General features: G+C 34.7%; 1 pseudogene; it reads right to left on the bottom strand.

Annotated features, from left to right (window-relative positions):
* Positions 1–4649: 4649 nt before the first annotated feature.
* LOC125163847 (vomeronasal type-1 receptor 90-like) overlaps positions 4650–20758 on the bottom strand; it is a 35666-nt pseudogene continuing 19557 nt past the window's right edge.

Raw genomic sequence — 20758 nt, 5'->3', positions numbered from 1 at the left:
TAGGTATAAAGTTAGGTTATTTGAGAGTTTTCTTATTTCTTAAGGTACTCCTGTTTTGCTATTTACTTCCCTCATAGGACTTCTTTTGCTGCATATCAAAGATTTTGGATCATTGAATTTTCATTTTCATTTGTTTCCCTGTACTTATTTACTTATTTATTTGATTTCCTGGTAGACCATGCCATTATTTATTAGCATGGTGTTTAACTTCCATGTATTTGTGGTATTTCCATATATGTTTGTGGTTGACTTCAAGTTTTTACTTGAAGTTTTAACAAGCTATGCTCTTGTCTTCTTGTTTAATAAGACCTGATACTACCTCCAGTAGAGCTGCAGAATATCCACTAGAATCCCTGCAGAACTCTCTGGGAGACGTTGTGTGGGTAGAGGTTTCAGCTTCTGGGAGGGCCCCACCATGATGGGACTGTGGCAAGCTTGGTTGAAATGGGCAGTACCTCCAGAATGCTGTGTTTTGCAACTTGGAGTATGCACATTAGGCAGCCAGTGAGTGTGCTGCATTGACTCCTGTCAGTGGCTCTGTGTTATTGCTGAAGAGGAGGAAAATTGTGCCAGCTAGTTCCTGTGTTCCCAGAGAAACATGCAATTTTTTGCATCGCTCTCTCTCCTTTCTCTGCTACCAGGGTTCCCTTTCTTCTGCAGCACCTGTGATCTGTTTCTCCCCCAAGCCATAACTCTGCACTTCCTGATGTGGTATCATCTGTCCCTCCGGTTGGGCTCTTTCTTCTGTCAATCCTCAGGTAAATTGTATGGGTATTCAGAATTATTTGATGGTTATCTAGTTGTATTTGAGGGACAAGACTAACTTAGGGTCCTCCTACTATGCACCTTCTTAGTTCCCTCTGAGGGTTTTATAATGATTGGGTTTTTGTTTCAAGTGTTTTTCATATTTATGGAAATAACTTAATTTTATAATTTATCAATATGGTGCATTACATTGATTGACTTGGGACTGTTAAAGAAAATTTGTGTTTAAAAGATAATCCTACTTGTTTATTGTATGTAATTATCCTTTTGTTTAAATTTTACTTAGTTAACATTCAATGCAATATTGGTTACAGGAGTAAAAATCCGTGATACATTACTTAATGTATGTAATTAATTTTATGTTTTTGGATTCAATTTGCACATTTTTTAATAATTTGTGTCTATGTATATGAAAGATCATGGTCTTTAGTTTACTTATGGTGGTTTTATCTGGCTCTCTTTTCTGGGTAATAACAGGTCTCATAAAATGAATTAGTAAATGATATGGTCAATTCCCAGTTCCTTCTATATTTTGGAAGGGTTTGTAAAGAACTGGTATTTTTTAAACTTTTAATTAAATGTTTCATAAATTTAAGAAGAAATGCATATGAATCGGTATTTTTTGTGTATGGAAATATTTCTTTCATCTCTTTACTTATTAGAGGTGTATTCATATAGTATATGCCCTCTTGAGTTTAGTCAAATGACATGTACTTACATATTTAAGAATTTAAACTGAGTTTGTAGTATTTAATTTTTTATGTATTTACCAATTGAGGTGGAAAAATAAGGAATAATAATGTAAAAGAATGAGATTTCAGGGAAACTATGAAGAGCACTCTCACATGTTCTTCTGATTTAAGAAAATAAGTATCACTACCACTGCTGTATTTACTACTAATATTTATTGTGTGAGACAAATCCAAACAATCCAAACAAATAAGGAAATGTGTCATTTGATTTTGGAGTTATCAACACTAGAGTCTAACCCAACCTTCTCTTTTGCAGCAATAATTAGAAGAAAAAGATAATTTGAATAAAGACATATAAAATGACATGAATAAAGAATGTCATTGAGATGTGAAAAGTTAATGAAACAATTACACATATAAGTTAGGCAATATCCAAACCTTATACACATATAGATATAATTCAAGTGAGTTTAATATATAAAATAAAATCATGTAAGACAGACACTAAGACACTTACAGTTATAGTTGACAATAAAACCATCATTGTAATAAAGTGTTTAGTAATTATAGCAAACAAATACACTCTTTACAAGTGTTAGATACCATCATCAGACAATTTGAGTATCCCAGGAGACAGAGAAATTGAAATCATTGTTGATGAGTAAAGAGAGGTTGCCAGGGAAACACAAGCCAGAGAATATTAATTTAAATGGCACACATTAAGGCTTAAAATTCATAAAATATATGAAAGCAGAAATCTTACATGTCATATTCTTTGGGCTCTGTGAAATGACAACAGAAACTATAAGTAAAATCAACAAGTAGTGTGGGGAAATAGGTTCTACTTACATAAATGGGTTAGAATAAAGCTTAGGATGGAAAGCTGCCACCACGGGGCAAAAGTGCCTGAGACTAGGTGGCAAGATATTGTAATCAGATCACAAGTAACTTGGTATATCACCTACAGGAAACTACTTTCCATGGTGCTAATGTACCTTGATCACAAACACCACTTGCCCCCAGACCCTTTGTTCCTTACACAAGTTAATGATTACTGATTGTTTTCTTCATGTTCACCATGTGTGTAATATCTTGTGAGCTTAATAAACACATAGACTAAACTCATGTTTGGGGCTCTTGTCTCCTCCTAGACATTAGCCTCTCTTGTATTCAATTCTGCATCCACTCTCTTACTATACAAGAAAGAACTCCAGACTCATTGTGACAAAGTAGCATCTCCCTAAATGCATATTTCAAATAAGATATTTTTGCATAACTACTAGATATAAAATCCAAAGTGAAATTACATCTACAAAGATGTACTAAGAAACCATACTAAGTGCAGCAAAACAACTTGATTACACAAAACAAGCTCTACCAAGAGTAATTTAATGATACAGAAAAACAGTAATGCATTGTGACACAAAGACACACTCCATTAATAGTGAATGATTAGTGCATCACAAATTTGTGCAAAACGTGAAAATACTTTCAGATGTTATTAAAATACTCACGTTCTAAAAATTATATTGTGATATGCTAACTTAAAAGATGGAAGACATGGTTGAAATACTTCAAGGAGAAATTTTTATAAGATACTGCTTCTTGCCACAAAATATCTATATGAAATGTTTTCTCTATGTTTACAATCTGGAGGTTTGTGATTTTGGTATTTCCAAAATTCCATTAGTGCAGCTAACTAAAAGTACTCAAAGGTTAAAATAATCTTTAAAATCCTTAATCCTTAAAGTTAGCTAACAAAGTTGATAAGTAAATATAAAAACGTTCCAGGGTCTGAAGAAAGTCAAGAGAAGGCTCTAGAAGAGTAAGCAGTAAGAGTAAGTAGCCATTTTTCTATCCAGATCCTAGCTGACCACAAGGAGATTGAACCTGTGTGCAATGTCCAGCTTGCCCCCAGTGTGAGTGGAATAAAGAAAGAAAGAGACTGGAGACATCCAAAACATGATATGTCCCAAATTTTACAACCATATTAGAAACAGTGATACACACAAATACATAAGCTAATGAATAAGGAGTCCAAAGAAATTACATGTCACATAATACAGATCTATGTAATATGTTCAAAATATTTAAGTAAAGACAATGGTACAAAAAGGAAATCAAAAGAAGCAGAAAGAGAATCTATACCCTTGTGAAGAATATTGGGAAGGGAGCCTAATATTATTAGATAGATTAATTTTCAATAACCATTGAAAAATAAAATGGTATAAAATAATAATAAAATTGTATAAAATGGTATAAAATAATAATAAAAAATAAAAATAAAATAAAATAATATATACTATTTCAGCTAAACATTGAATGATTCTGAGGTGATGGAAGGAAAAATAGAATATTGAGCAGAAATATCGAAACCAAGGACATTAAAGACTGGACATTCATGGAAAATGCAGTAGTCATTACAGATATACAAAGATCGGGATAAGAAGAAAAAAACCACTTAATTGTTGTACTAGAGTATATGATGATAATAATAACAATAATAATAATAAAAGAAATCATAAGTTTCTAATTTCAAAACTAGACAAGGATGTTACACATCAGAAATGCATTGCAACCAAAATAGATAAATAAAAATACTAACCAGAAGTGTTCGTTAAGCTGTGTAACACAAAATAAAAGGAAATATCCAAAGAATACAAAAATACTAATTGAAAGGGATGCATGCACTCTGATGTTTACAACAGCATTATCTACACTAGCCAAATTCTGGAAAATTCCCAAGTGTCCATCGACTGATGAAATGGTTATATAGATAGATAAATAGATAGATAGATAGATGATAGATAGATAGATAGATAGATAGATATGGTATATATATACAATGGAACACTACTCAGCCATCAGAGAGAATGAAATCTTGTCATTTGCAATGATGTGGGTGAGGCTAGAGTGTATTATGCTAAGCGAAGTCAGTAGAGAAAGACAAATGCCATATGATCTCACTCTTATGTGGAATTCACTAAACAAGCAGAAAGGAAAAAGGAGAGAAACAGATTCTTAACTTTGACAACATGCTGATGGCTACCAGAGGGAATGCAGATGGAGAAATTGGTTAAGTGACCTATAGAGATTAATAAGTGCACCTGTTGTGATTCATATCAGGTGATATATGGAAGTGTTGAATGGCACCTGAAACTAATAATATATTGTATGGTAACTAACTGGAATTTAAATAAAAACCTTAACAAAGTGTGGTGACACACTCTTGAAACACATTTTTATCATTTTATCAGAACAAATTACCATCAACACACTGACAGTGGCATAGAAATTGGTAACAAGCATCTGGAAATCCAGAATGACTAGGTCATATATCCATAACAGAATTGTGTAGGAGATGATGACAGTCACCCAGCACATGACACAAAGGAACTCACACAAAAAAGGACAGTCTGGGTGGCCTTTCTCTCTGGGGAGACTCTTGAGAACAGGCTGGTGCTGTGAAGGTGTTGACACCACCTCTGATGTCTGGACAAGAGAATCATCATATATGCACTTGAGAGCAGCATGACTCCTATAAGAAAATATCCCTATATAATGTCAAAGTGAGAAGCAGTCTCCTGATGATGGAGTTTATGGGGGAAATTGAGTATTATTTACTGACATCCAGTAGATTACTCTGGGTCTCATTAGAAGAAGTAATAGCACAGATGATGCAGTTACTACTGATAGATGAACTGAGAAAACATAAGATGATAAAAAAAATTGAAAAATATTCCTTGTGCATTGATGTTTAAACCTGGCCATCCAGGAGGTCCTGGGTCTGATGATGATGGCCCAGAACATGCTCATGGAGAGGCCCTCCATTACTCTCTTAATACAGAATAAAGCCTTACATTTGAAATCATTCATAAAGTTAAGTGTTTCTAACAGATCTGTAAATAACAAAAACAGTACAGTGAAGAGTTTCATTATGTGGACAAAGGCCGAGTGACAGGTGACTAGATCAGTGGGCTTATGCCTGTAATCCAGAAGGAGCGTGAAGATGTGGAAGAGAACAACAAATAAAAAGTCTTTCAATAACACTAATCTCAGATTAATAGAACACCATGTCAGATTGCCCAATGTACCCCTGATGGTTTAAGAGCTTTCAGCAGCCTTCACACGTGTTCAAAGTTGGTTTCAGGTGCATAACTAGAGATACAGCACATTTTTGGGAATGATTAAAATGTCTCCTCCAGATAACTTAAGGGAAATATTCTTCTTTATAGGGGACTCATCATTGCCAGGGCACCTGCATGGTCAGAAAATTGTATCCTGCTTTCCAGCATCTAATCCTTCACCTGTCAGGTGCACTTAGTAAACGTTAAATGTGCATCTCCATTTAAGCAGGACTTGGGATTGGGATACACTCCCCCCCTTCTCAAGGCATCTTATTTGATTAGACTTATAGGCTCCTGTGGTGGTGTATTCCATCACCCAGAACTGTCAGTCCTTAGTTGTTTCTTCTCATAGGGCTCTTTTAGTTCACTCATGCAGCAATAGGGAAACAACTCTAGAAACTTACAAATTGTTTGCTTTTGTGATACCTGTCAAGAACATCTTTTTATAATTAAGATTTACTTTAATCTTTATCATGATTGCTGTGTTCATGGTCCAGTTTTTATAGTTTTTATTTAAATTCCAGTTTGTTAATATACAGTGCAATATTAGTTTTAGGTGTACACTGAGTTATTCAACACTTCCATAAAACACCCAGTGCAAATCACAAGTGCACTCCTTTATCAAACAACATCAATTGAGAAGCGACTTTTTTTTTGTGAATTAACAATAAGCCTGCATGTATATGATTTCAAGGATAAGACATTCTAGTTAAAGGGAAACTACAAAGAAAGTAAAAATATCAGTGGTTGCACACAGAGAGAAGGAGGAACATTTGGACTATAGGGGAATTTTAGGACACTCAGAATTCTCTGTTTAATTCTATTAAGATGGCTACAACCCAATAAACTTTTCTCCAAATACACAAAAAGATGTACAACAATAAGAAAGAACAATAATGTAAACACTGGACTTTGGTTTATTATAATGCATCAGTGTAGGTTTATTAATTGTACATAATGTACCACTCTGATAGGGTATGTTGACTCTGGAGAATGCTATGCATGTGTGGAAGTAGAGAGTGTACTGAAATTCTCTGTACTTTACACTCAGTTTTTCTGTGAATAAAAGTACTTTTCAAATATAAGACATTAAAAATGTAAACTATATTACAAAACCACATGAAGAAGAATCTCTCCATCAACAATCCTGACACCTGAGCATTCACCAGACCATGCACAACCGTTCAAGCATTTTCTGGTTATGAAATATAAACAATAATCCACCATCTAAAATGGAAACTAAAACAAACAAAGAAAAAAGAAAAAGAAAGTAACAATGAAATCACTAACTGGTTCTTTAAAAAGTTAAACACAATTGAAAAAACTTCAGCAGAGTTAGACAAAAAGAGGAATCAAATAAAATCAGAAATAAAGAAGTTGAAATAACAGAAACATAGAAATGCAAAGAATGATAAAATAATATAGAGAAAAAGTATGGCCATAAACTAAAAAAAATTGAGAAATGGATAAATTACTAAAAATGTACAATCATTCAAAACTGAATCATAAATAGAAAATTTGAAGAGTGGTTATTAGTAATGAAATTGAATCATTAGTAATAAAAAAAAACACTCAAAGAAAATTCCAGGATCAGAGTTTCACAGATGACTTCTATCAAATATTTAATGAAGAATTAATAACTATTCTCAAGCTATTCAAAAAAAAAGGAAAGAATAAGAACAAGAAGAAGAAAAGGAAAACTTTGAAGTATATCTTACAAGTCCAATATTGCACAGACACCACAATTACATGAATAAAGTAAAAACAAATCAATAACAAAAACCTACAGGCAAATATCTTTGATGAATATAGATGCAAAAAGTCCTCAAAAATTTCCCAAACCATATTCAATATTAAAATTTAAAAATAATTAACCAGATTTTTTTCAAATGTGATTTATTTTAGTGATGATTGTGTGATTTTAATTTACTTTACAAATCAACCAATTTGATAAATCTCATTAACAAGATGAAGGATATAAAGCATACAATCATCTATAATGATGCTTAAAAAGCTTTTGACAAAATATAATATCTATTCATTATAATAACTGTCAACAAAGTGAGTTTAGAAAGAACACATCTCTACATGAAAAAGGCCATATGTGGGACAAAGCATGTTAACATCATACTCATTGGTAAAAGAGAAATATTTTTCTCTACAATCAAGAAGGAGACAGGAATTACACTTTCACCACTTTTATTACACATAGTGTTGAAAGTGGTAGTCACAGCAATAAGATAAGAAAAATAAATAAAATCAACCAAATTGGAAAAGAAGAACTAAAACTTACTATTTACAGATGGGAAAACACTATATGTATATACAAAACCCTAATGAATCCACCAAAAAAAAGCCCTATTAGTACTGCAAATTAATTCAGGAAAGTTGTAGGATACAAAATTAATACTAGGAACCTGTTGAATTTCCATACTCAAATAATGATGTATCAGAAAGAGAAACCAAGGAATAATTCACTTACAATTGCACCAAAATATTGAAATGCCTAGGAATAAAGACATACTCTCAAAACCAAGGATATTGATGAGGGAAATAAAAGAAAATACAAGCAAATAGAAAGGTATTCCATGCTCATGCATTAGAAGAATTATATTGTTAAAGTGTCCATAGTACAGAAAGCAATCTACAGATTCAATGCAATTCCTATCAAAATACCCATAATATTTTTCACAGAATAAGAACAAATAATTATAAAATTTGTATGTAAAAAAGAAAAGACTATGGATAGCCAAAGCAATACTGAAGATGAAGAAAAATGGTTGACTATCATTATACCAGACTTTAAGTTTGGCTACTGAGCTATAGAATACCAAAGATTATGGTTGTGGAAAAGAAACTAGACACATGTATCAACGGAACAGGAGACAGATCTCATAAATAAACCCACTTATATTGTCAATTAATGTATAATGAAGAAGGCAGCACTTATAGAGTGGAGAAAAGGCAATATTTTTGATACATTGTGTTAAAAAAACCTGGACAGCTAGATGCAAATAATGAAAATGGACCACTTTCTTTTGTCACACATAGAAATATAAACTCAGGGGCGCCTGGGTGGCGCAGTCGGTTAAGCGTCCGACTTCAGCCAGGTCACGATCTCACGGTCTGTGAGTTTGAGCCCCGCATCAGGCTCTGGGCTGACGGCTCAGAGCCTGGAGCCTGCTTCCGATTCTGTGTCTCCCTCTCTCTCTGCCCCTCCCCCGTTCATGCTCTGTCTCTCTCTGTCCCAAAAATAAATAAACGTTGAAAAAAAAAAAATTTAAAAAAAAAAAGAAATATAAACTCAAAATAGAGTAATATCAAGAGGAGTTAAGATGCTTGAGTTGAAGGGGAACCCTGGGCATGTCTTCCCCCTTTTCCACAGTTACACAGATCAACATCACATCATTTTGAATACCTAGGAAATTGAACTGAGGATTAAGAGAACAATCTGCATAATGTGAGGGAGAGAATTGGCAGGTACACAGTGCGGATACATGAAGTAGGGGAGAGGAAAATCATGGTGCCACAGAGGGGAGGGAGCCCTTTTTGTGGAGAGGAGAAAGAGAGAGGGAGGAAGAGAGCAGTGTATTGAGTTAACACAAAAACACTCCCCACAAACCATTGACTGGGGAATCAGGAGGAACTATCACATAAACTCCAGGCACCTGCGCAGGCATGAAACTGCTTTTCTGGGACAAAAAGGCACAAGGTTCAGTGCTCCAGAGGAAAAGTGTGGGTCTACACCTTGTCGAGTTCTTTAAGATTTGGGGTTCAGAGTTTTTGTCTTTAGTCTTTTTTAGAAACAGAAATATTATAATGTGTTCTTTGAATATATTTATGAAAACAAGCAAAAACAGCAAACACGGTTTTCCTGGGCTAGGTTAAATAAGGGAAAAGATGTACCAATAAAACTGGTGACTTAGGTGGAGAGCCTCATTGTGGATTATTTAAATGTCAATCTATAGGTGCTTAGTGTTGACAACAACATAGGATTACATACAAAAAAGCTGATATCTCTTTTAATTGATACTTGGGAATTATATGGCAATACAGGAATTGGAACTCTTGTAACAAAATTTTGGAAGTGGTAATAAATCCCTTCTATTTGAATGACTGTAAATTGAAATGGAATAGTCACATTGGTGAGTCTCTTAACGTTGCCAATGGACCATTGAGACCAATGGGCTTTGGAAGACTAGTGCGTACTAGGCATTTTATATTTATAATTCAGTTGAATCTGACAAACTCTAAGTAGCAAAGCTGATGTTGACCAGATACATAAAGAACCATTGGTGGCATGAAAGACACAGAACCCCTTTTGAAGATCACCAAAACTAAACAGAGTCATGACAGTTCTATAATGTGTCTGTCTATTGTGGGTGGGTATGAAATCTTATAAAACCCAAGCTACATTAGTGATTGGTTTTATTCAAGGAACACTCCTTTTTATAATTTGCTAAATTTCTTAGCTTTTTTATGGTTAGGGTTTTTCTATTTTGTTTCTATGTCATATATGTGTCTCTGTAATATTTTCATCTCTATATATGTTATTTTTCCAAATAAAATTATATAGCTTTACTAATTGATTAATAATATGATTGGTTATTGATATGTATGCTTCTATTTTATTTATTTAAAACAAATAATGTTTATTTATTTTTGAGAGGGAAACAGAGCGTGAGCGGGAGAGGGGCAGAGAGAGAAGGAGACACAGAATCTGAAGCAGACTCCAGGCTCTGAACTGTCATCACAGAGCCCGATGTGGGGCTCAAACCCATGACCCATGAGATCATGACCTGAGCCAAAGTCAGATGCTTAACTGACTGAGCCACCCAGGCACCACAATATGTATGTTTTTAAAACTCGTAACTTTTTGAAAGCATATACTGAGGAACATTTTCCACTGTAAACTGCCAAGTGAATTCTGTTACACACTTCAATGTTATCGATCAGAAGTTATCTCAACAGCACTCTGTGCTTTCTGCACAAATTGTCCACTGCAGCTAAAATCATCTAATCAATCACCACTCACCCTTTTTAACATTTTATTTTAATTCCAGTTAATTAATTAATTAAATTCCACATGGTTCCTGGTCAGGGTGCATGCATGACCTTAATAAAATTTTCCCTAAGCCAAAGGCTGAGGCTTGCAGGTTTGGTGTGGGCAAGTCCCCAGGAGAATGTGTGGGTGTGGCTCAGTACTAGCAGCTTAGGTAGCAAGTATCTGTGGAGCTCTGGCTCCCTCAGGTGGCTCCGTGTTTATGATGGGGGTGGGGATGGAAAATAACACCTGCCAGTTTCCTCATTTTCAGAGAAGCCCTTCAACATGCTCCAAAATCAATATGATGAGATCAGTCTCTTGTTGCCCTCTGTGTTGTGTAAACTGTCATTTTCATGTTGCCTCTGCACAGAATGCTGTCTGTTTAAGGGCATTGACTTTATCACTTGACCTCCTAGCTCACTCAGTGTTGAGTCCTCTGACCTTCAAAGCTCCAGGTTCCAAGTGCCAACAGTTTTATAAACTCACAGAATTCAGACCCTCTAGTTCTCAAAGCCAGACAGTAGGAGAATGTTCCCTACATAAACTCCCTGGTGTGAGGCCTCCTTTCCTTACCCTCTCTGTGTGTGCAGCCCCCTCCATCCTGAAGGCAGCCTGTCTCTGCCTTTATTATTTTTCCTAACTTTCAGAAGCAGATTCTTTTCTATATATTGTTGTCAAGATTGTTCTGCCAGTCTTTGGATGGCTCTGCTTTATTGATATATATGTGGTTGATACCTAGGTGAAAATATGGCTCTGGGTCCTCACACTCTTCCATCTTCCCAAGGTCCCTTTATCTATTTACATTTAAAGTAACTATTTATTGGAAAAAATAAACAACACAAGAAACAACAGGTGTTAGGGAGAATGGAGAGAAAGAGGAACACTCCTGCACTGTTGGTGGAAATGCAAACTGGTGCAGCCACTCTGGGAAATGGTATGGACGTTTCTCAAAAAATTACAAACAGAATTATCCTATGATCCAACAATTGCACTATTAGGTATTTACCCAAAGAATACAAAAATACGAATACAATTGTAAGGGCTACGTGCACCCTTATGTTTATAGCAGCATTATCTACAATAACATCACACTCAATGGTGAAAAAGTGAAATCTTGTTTAAATTAGGAACCAAACAAGGTTGTCCACTCTCATCACATTCATTCAAAATAGCACTGGAAGTCCTACACACAACAATTAGACAAAAAGAGAAATAAAAACCATTCAAATTGGTAAGGAATAAGTAAAACCATTATTGCTTGCAGAAGGCACAATATTATATATAGAAAATCCTAAAGAACCCACTAAAAATATTAGAATTGAAAAAATTCAATAAAGTTGTATAATTTAAAATTAATATACATAAATCCATTGTATTTCTCTACACAAATAATGAAGTAGCAGAAAGAGATTTTAGGAATATATTTAACCAAGAACACAAATGACCTATACTCTGGAAACTATGAGACATTAATGAAAGAAATTGATGATGACACAAATAAAAATATATTCTATGCTTATTAATTGAGAGAACAAATATAGTTAAAATGTACACACTACCCAAAGCAACCTACAGATTCAATGCAATCCTTATCAAAGCACAGATAGCATTTTTCAACTAACTAAAAAAAAAAAAATCTAAGATTTGTATGGAACCACAAAAGACCTCCAATACCCAAAGCAATCTTGAAAAAGAAGAAAAAAGCTGTAGGTATCACAATTCCAGATTTAAAAATACTTTACAAAGCTATAGAATCTCAAACAGTGTAGTACTGATAAAAATAGACATACAGATGGAACAGGATAGAGACCTACAATAAAATGACACCTATATTATCAATTAATTTATAGCAAAGCAGACAGTAAGAGATAATGGAAAAATATAATTTTCATGAATTTTGTTGGGAAAACTGGACAGTTACATGCAAAAGCATGTATGCTCTGAAAAAAAAAAATCAGGAAAACAAAAAGACCACCTACCAAACTAACAAATGTGAGAATACATTTGCAAATGATATTTCCAATAAGGGGTTAATATACAAAATATTTAAAGAGCGTATTCAAGACACAAAAAAAGCAAATTGATTAAAATATGGATAGAGAAACTAAATAGATCTTTTTTTAAAGAGAAGATACGCAAATGATTAACAGACATATGAAAAAGTGCTTAACATCATGAATCACCAAGAAAATACAAATCAAATACACAAAGAAATATCACTTCCCACCAATCAGAATAGTGGGTATCAAAAACATCAAATGATGGCACAGATGTGGAGAAAAGGTGAACTATCACACACTGTTGGTGGAAATGTAAACTGGTGCAACCACTGAAGAAAACAGCATGGAGATACTTCAAAAATTAAAAATAGAGAAATAATATTATATAATAATTCAACTCTGAGGGCTTACACAAAGAAAACAAAATCCCCAATTTCAAATATATATGCATCCCTATGTTTATTGTGTCATTTACAATAACTAAAATATGGAAGCAACTTAACATCTATCAATGGATGGATGGATGAAAACTTGTGTTAATATAGAGAACAGAATATTACTGAGTCATAAAAAAGAATTATATCCTACCATTTGCATCAACATGGGACCTAGAGGTTATTATACTAAGTGAAATCAGTCAGAGAAAGACAGATACTACATAATTTTAGTTATATGTGGAATCTAAATAAGTAATAAAACGAATCAACAGACAGAGACAAGCCAAACAGACTCACAATTATGGAGAACAGACTGGTACTTGCCAGATGGGAAGGTGTGGGAATAGGGGCTAAATAGATGAAGTGGATCAAGAGATACAAACTGTCAGTTGCAAAATAAGTGATGAAGATGTATGGTCAATACAGTGATAGCATGGGTTTGTCATTATGGCCTTTATAGATCGAGGTATATGTCTTCTAAACCCACTTTTCTGAGAGTTTTTGGAATAAACAAAGATTATACATTATATAATGCTTTATCTGTATCTATTGAGATGAACATATAATTTTTATCTTTCCTCTTATAAATGTGATATATAAGACTGATTTCTGAATATTTAGCTACCCTTTTGTCTCTAAATTAAATCTTACTTTATAGTGGCAAATTACAGTTTTAATGCAATGATGAATTTTGTTTGCTACTATTTTTGTCAGGATTTTTTGCATCTATGTTCATCAGAAATTTTGGCTTTTCTTTCCCTTCCCTTCCCTTCCCTTGTATTTCCTTCTCTTTTTCCTTCCTTCCTTCCTTCCTCCCTCCCTCCCTCCCTCCCTCCCTCTCCTCTCTTTCTTTCTTTCTTTCTTTCTTTCTCTTTGCAGTGTTTTGGTCTGGCTTTGGTACCTGTGTACTCTTGGCCTCATAGAATTAATTTATAAGTTTTATTTCCTCTGCCATTTTGGGGGAAGTGACAATGATAGGTATCAATTATTCTTTAACTACTTGGTAGAATTCGCCCCTGAATCTATATATCCCTGGAGTTTGCTGTCTTGTTTCAACTTAAATCTAAGTTAGTAAACATTCAGTGTAGTCTTAGCTTCAGGAGTAAAACTAAGTGATTCATCTCTTACATATGACATACAGTGATCATCCCCCAAAGTGCCCTCCTTAATGCCTCTTACCCATTTAAACCACCCCCTACCCACCTCCCCTCCAGCCATGCTCAATTTGTTTTTATATTATTTTTCTTCCCTTCCCCTATGTTCATCTGTTTACTTTCTAAAGTTCCACATATGAGTGAAATCATATTGTATCTGTCTTTCTCTGACTAACTTATTTCACTTAGCATAATACATTCTAGTTCCATGCACGTCGCTGTTGCAAATGGATGATGAGTGCTGTTGAGTGTATTTCACGTATCTATTAGTCATTTGTATGTCTTCTTTAGAGAAGTGTGTATTCATGTCTTCTGCCCATTTCTTAACTTGATTATTTTTTTGTGTGTTGAGTGTGATAATTATTTTTTTTAATTTTTTTTAACGTTTATTTATTTTGGGGACAGAGAGAGAGCATGAACGGGGGAGGGGCAGAGAGAGAGGGAGACACAGAATTGGAAACAGGCTCCAGGCTCTGAGCCATCAGCCCAGAGCCCGATGCGGGGCTCGAACTCACGGACCACGAGATCGTGACCTGAGCTGAAGTCGGACGCTTAACCGACTGCGCCACCCAGGCGCCCCAAGTGTGATAATTATTTTTATAGATTTTGGAGACTAGCCCTTATATGATATATCATTTGTGAAAATCTCCACCCATTCTATGGGCCTGCATTTTAGTTTCCTTGTTTCCTTTTCTGTGCAGAAGCTTTATATCCTGATGAAGTCCCAATACTTCATGTTTGCTTTTGTTTTCCTTATCTCCAGAGACGTGTCTAGTAAGAAGTTGGTTGCTGCCTGTGTCTCCTGCAGGATTTTGATGGTTTCCTGCCTCACATTTAGGTCTTTCATCCATATTGAATTTATTTTTGTTTATGATATAAAAAAGTGGTTCAGTTTCATTCTTTGGCATATTGCTGTCCAGTTTTCCCAACACCATTTGTTGAAAAGACTGTCTTTTTTCCACTGGATATTCTTTCCTGCTTTGTCAAAGATTAGTTGAGCATATAGTTGTGGGTCCACCTCTGGGCTTTCTATTCCCCTCCATTGATCTATGTGACTATTTTTGTGCCAATATTTTACTGTCTTGATTATTACAACATTGTAATACAGATTAAAGTTGGGAATTCTGTTTTCTTTTTCAACTTAGGTTTTCTTTTTCAACATTATTTTGGCTATTTGGGGTCTTTTCTGACTCCATGCAAATTTTAGAATTATTTTCTCTAGCTCTGTGAAAAATGCAGGTGTTGTTTTGATAAAGCTTGTATTGAATTCATAGATTTCTTTGTGTGGTATAGACAGTTTCATAATATTTGTTATTTTTTTCATTTAATTTAACTTAATTTTATATTTTTATTTAAATCCAAGTTAGTTAATATATAGTGTAATAATGGTTTCAGGAGTAGAATTTAGTGATTCATCACTTACGTATAACACCCAGTGCTCAACCCAACAAGTGCCCTCCATAATTCCCATCACTCATTAAGTCCATTCCCCCACCCAACACCCCTCCAACAATTCTGTTTATTCTTCATATTTAATAGTCTCCTATGGTTTGCCTCACTCTCTGTTTTTATCTTATTTTCCTTCCCTTCCCCTATGTTTATCTGTTTTGTTTCTTAAATTCCACATATGAGAGAAATCATATGATATTTACGTGTCACTGACTACTTATTTCACTTAGCTTAATGCATTCTAGTTCCATCCATGTTATTCCAAATGGAAAGATTTTAATTTTTTTCATCACCAAGTAATATTCCATTGTGTGTGTGTGTGTGTGTGTGTGTGTGTGTGTGTATAACATCTTTATCCAGTCATCAATCAATGGACATTTGGATTCTTTTCATAATTTGTCTAATGTTGATAGTACTACTATAAACATTGAGGTGCATGTGCACCTTTGAATCAGCATTTTTGTATCTTTTGGATAAATACCAAGAAGTGCAATTACTTTTTGTAGGGCAGCTCTATTTCTAACTTTTTGAGGTAACACTATACTGTTTTCCAAAGTGGCTGCACCAGTTTGAACAGTACAAAAGTCTTCCCCTTTTTCTGGATCCTTGCCATGAGGCCTTTTCTGGTTCCATACAAATATTGAATCGTTTGTTCTAGCTCTATAAACAATGCTGGTGTTATTTTTATAGGATTGCATTGAATGTATAGATTTCTATGGGTAGTATTAACATTTTAACATTATTTGTTTTTCCAATTCATGAACATGGAACATTTTTCAATTTCTTTGTGTCTTCTTCAATTTCTTTCTTAAATCTTCCTACAGTTTTCAGAGTACAGATCCTTTACCTCTTTGGTTAGGTTTATTCCTAGGTATTTTATAGGTGCAATTGTAAATGGGATTGATTCCTTGATTTCACTTTCTGCTGCTTCATTATTGGTGTATAGAAATGTAATTGATTTATTTACAATGATTTTATATCCTGCGACTTTGCTGAATTCATGTATCAGTTCTAGCAGTGTCTTGGTGGGGTCTTTCAGGTTTTCCACAAAGAATATCATGTCATCTCCAAAGAGTGAAGACTTCTTGCTTCTCAATTTGGATGCCTTTTACTTCTGTTTTGTTGTCTGCTGAGGTTAGGACTTCCAACACTATGTTGAACAACAGGGGTGAGAGTGGACATCTTTGTCGTGTTCCGGACCCTAGGGGAAAAGCTCTCAGTTTTCCCCATTGATGTTGATAGTACCTGTGGGTCTCTCACATATGGCCTTTATGATGTTGAGGCATGTTCCTTCTATCATTACTTTCCATAGTGCTTTTTTCAAGAAAGGATGGTGTATTTGTCATGCTTTTTTACATCTATTGAGAAGATCATGTGTTTCTCATCCTTTCTTTTATTAATGTGATGTATCATGTTGATTGATTTGTGGATATTAAACCACCACTGCAGCTCAGGAATAAATCCCACTTAATCATGGTAAATAACTTTAATGAACTGTTGGATTTTGTTTGCTAGTCTCTTGTTAAGAATTTTTGCATGCATGTTCGTCAGGAAAACTGGTCTGTAATGTTCCTTTTATTGGGGCCTTTGCCTGCTTTTGGAAACAAGGTAATGCTGACCTCATAGAATGAGTTTGGAAGTTTTCCTTCCACTTCTATTTTTGGAACAGCTTCAAAAGAAGAGGTATATATTCTTTAAAATGTTTGGTAGAATTCCCCTGGGAATCCATCCAGTCCTGAACTCTTATTTTTTGAGAGATATTTGATTACTGATTCAATTTATTTACTATTTGTTATGGGTTTGTTCAAATTTTCTATTTTTTCCTGTTTCAGTTTTGGTAGTTTATATGTCTCTAGGAATTTGTCCATTTTTTCCAGATTGCCCAATTTGCTGGCATATAATTGCTTATAATATTCTCTTATTATTGTTTGTATTTCTGAAGTGTTGGTTGTGATCTCTCCTCTTTCATTCATGATCGTATGTATTTGGGTCCTTTACTTTTTTCTTTTTGATAAGTCTGGCAAGGGGTTTATCAATTTTGTTAATTCTTTCAAAGAACAAGCTCCTGGTTTTGTTGACCTGTTCTACTGTGTTGTTGTTTTTTTTTTTTACATCATTGATTTCTGCTCAAATCTTTATTATTTCCCTTTGTCTCCTGATTTGGGGCTTTATTTCTTTTTCTTTTTTCATTTCCATTAGGTGTAAGATTAGTTGGTGTACTTGAGCCATCTCTTCCTCCTTTAGGAAGGCCTGGATTGCTTTATACTTCCCTCTTATGGCCACCTTTGCCGCATCTCAGAGATTTTGGACTGTAGTGTTTTCATTTCATTGGCCTCCATGTACCTTCTAATTCCCTATTTAATTACTTGGTTAACCCACTCATTCTTTAGTAAGGTGTTCTTTAATCTCCAAGTATTTGTGGCCTTTCCAAATGTTATTCTTGTGGTTAATTTAAGTTTCATAACGTTTCTGTCTAAAAATATGCATGGCATAATGTTAATCTTTTTGTATGTGCTGAAGACTGATTTGTGACCCAGTATGTGATCTTTTCTGGAGAATGTTACATGTGCACTGGAAAAGAATGTGTGTTCTGCTGCTTTAGGATGAAATGTCCTGAATGTATTTGTTAAATCTATATTGCCAGTGTGTCACTCAGAACCATTGTTCCTTGTTGATTTTCTGCTTTGGTTATCTGTCCATTGCTCATTTTGGTATAAGGTTAGGTTGTGTTGTGGACCTGTCTTTATTCTTGAAATAGGCCTGAGTTGCAAAACACTTCCCTCTTAGGACTTCCTATGCTGCATCCCAAAGGCTTTGGACTGTCATATTTTCATTTTCATTGCTTCCATGTAGATTTTAAATTCTTCTTTAATTTCCTGGTTAACACAATAATTCTTCAGTAGGATGTTCTCTAACCTCCAAGTTTTTGAGGCTTTCCAATTTTTTTTCTTATGGTTGACTTCAAGTCTCAGAGTGTTGTGATATGAAATATATATTCTATGATCTCAGTCTTTTTTTGTACATGTTGAGGGCAGAATTGTGACCAGATTGTGATCTATAGTGGAGAATGTTCCATGTGCACTTTAAAAGAATGTGTATTCTGCTGCTTTAAGATGGAATGTTCTGAATATAGCTGTTCAGATCATCCAGTCGAGTGTGTAATTCAAAGACATTGTTTCCTTATTGATTTTCTGCTTAGATGGTGAGTCCATTGTTGTAAGTGGGGTGTTAAAGTCCCAATCTATTATGGTATTATTATCAATGAGTTTCTTTATGTTTGCAATTAATTGATTTACATATTTGGGTTCTCTCAAAATGGGGGGATAAATATTTATTTTTTTTGTCTACTTATTTCTGTTCTTTTTATTTTATTTTTTTCAATTTACATCCAAATTAGTTACCATATACTGCAACAATTATTTCAGGAATAGATTCCTTAATGCCCCTTACCCATTTAGCCCATGCCCCCTCCCACAACTCCTCCAGTAACCTCTGTTTGTTCTCCATATTTAAGAGTCTCTTTATGTTTTGTTCCCCTCCCTGTTATTATATAATTTTTGCTTCCCTTCCCTTGTGTTCATCTGTTCTGTGTCTTAAGGTCCTCATATGAGTGAAGTGATATGATATTTGCCTTTCTCTGACTGACTAATTTCGCTTAACATAATACCCTCTAGTTCCATCCACATAGTTGCAAATGGAAAGATTTCATTCCTTTTGATTGCCGAGTAATACTCCATTGTATACATATATCACATATTCTTTATCCACTCATCCGTGTGTGGACATTTGGGCTCTTTCCATTCTTTGGCTATTGTTGATAGTGCTGCTATAAACATTGGGGTGCATGTGTCTCTTCGAAACAGCATACCTGTATCCCTTGGATAAATACCTAGTAGAGCAATTTCTGGATCATAGGGTAGTTGTATTTTACATTTTTTGAGGAACCTCCATACTGTTTTCCAAAATGGCTGCACCACTTTGCATTCCCAACAGCAGTGCAAAAGATATCCTCTTTCTCCACATCCTCGCCAACATCTGTTGACTGAGTTGTTAATGTTAGCCATTCTGACAGGGGTGAGGTGGTATCTTATTGTGGTTTTGCTTTCTATTTCCTTGATGAGTGAAGTTGAGCATTTTTTCATCTGTCAGTTGGCCATCTGGATGTCTTCTTTGGGGAAGTGTCTATTCAGGTCTCTTGCACATTTCTTCAATGGATTATTTGTTTGGGTGCTGAGATTGGAAAGATTGTTATAGATTTTGGATACTAAACCTTTATCTGATATGTCGTTTGCAAGTATCTTCTCTCATTCTGTCGGTTGCCTTTTGCTTTGCTGATTTTTTTTTTTTTTTTTTTTTTTGCTGTGCAGAAGCTTTTTATTTGGATGAGGTCCCAGTAGTTCATTTTTGTTTTTGTTTCCCTTGCCTCTGGGGACATATTGAGTAAGAAGCTGCTGCGGCCAAGATCAAAGAGGCTTTTGCCGCTTTCTCCTCGAGGATTTTGATGGCTTCCTGTCTTACATTGAGGTCTTTCATCCATTTTGATTTTATTTTTGTGTATGGTGTAAGAAAGTGGTCCAGGTTCATTCTTCTGCATGTCGCTGTCCAGTTTTCCCAGCATCACTTGCTCTTGCTGAAGAGACTGTCTTTATTCCATTGGATATTCTTTCCTGCTTTTTCAACGGTTAGTTGGCCATACATTTGTGGGTCCATTTCTGGGTTCTCTATTCTGTTCCACTGATTTGAGTGTCTGTTTTGTACCAGTAGCCCACTGTCTTGATGATTACAGCTTTGTAATACAGCTTGAAGTCTGGAATTGTGATGCATCCTGCTTTGGTTTTCTTTTTCAACATTTTTGCTATTTGGCATCTTTTATTTTTCCATACAAATTTTAGAATCATTTGCTCTGGCTCTGTGAAGAATGCTGGTGTTATTTTGATAGTTACTTCATTGAATATGTAAATTGATTTGAGTAGTAACATTTTAATAATATTTGTACTTCCTATCCAAGAGCATGGAATATTTTTACATTATTTTTTGTGTCTTCTTCGATTTCTTTCATAAGCTTTCCATAGTTTTCACTGTATAGATTT

This window comes from Prionailurus viverrinus, chromosome A1, assembly GCF_022837055.1.
Source record: "Prionailurus viverrinus isolate Anna chromosome A1, UM_Priviv_1.0, whole genome shotgun sequence".
NCBI classification, from domain to species: Eukaryota; Metazoa; Chordata; class Mammalia; order Carnivora; family Felidae; genus Prionailurus; species Prionailurus viverrinus.
The sequence above is the reverse complement of the archived record's forward strand: the minus strand, read 5'-3'. Positions and strand labels throughout refer to the sequence as shown.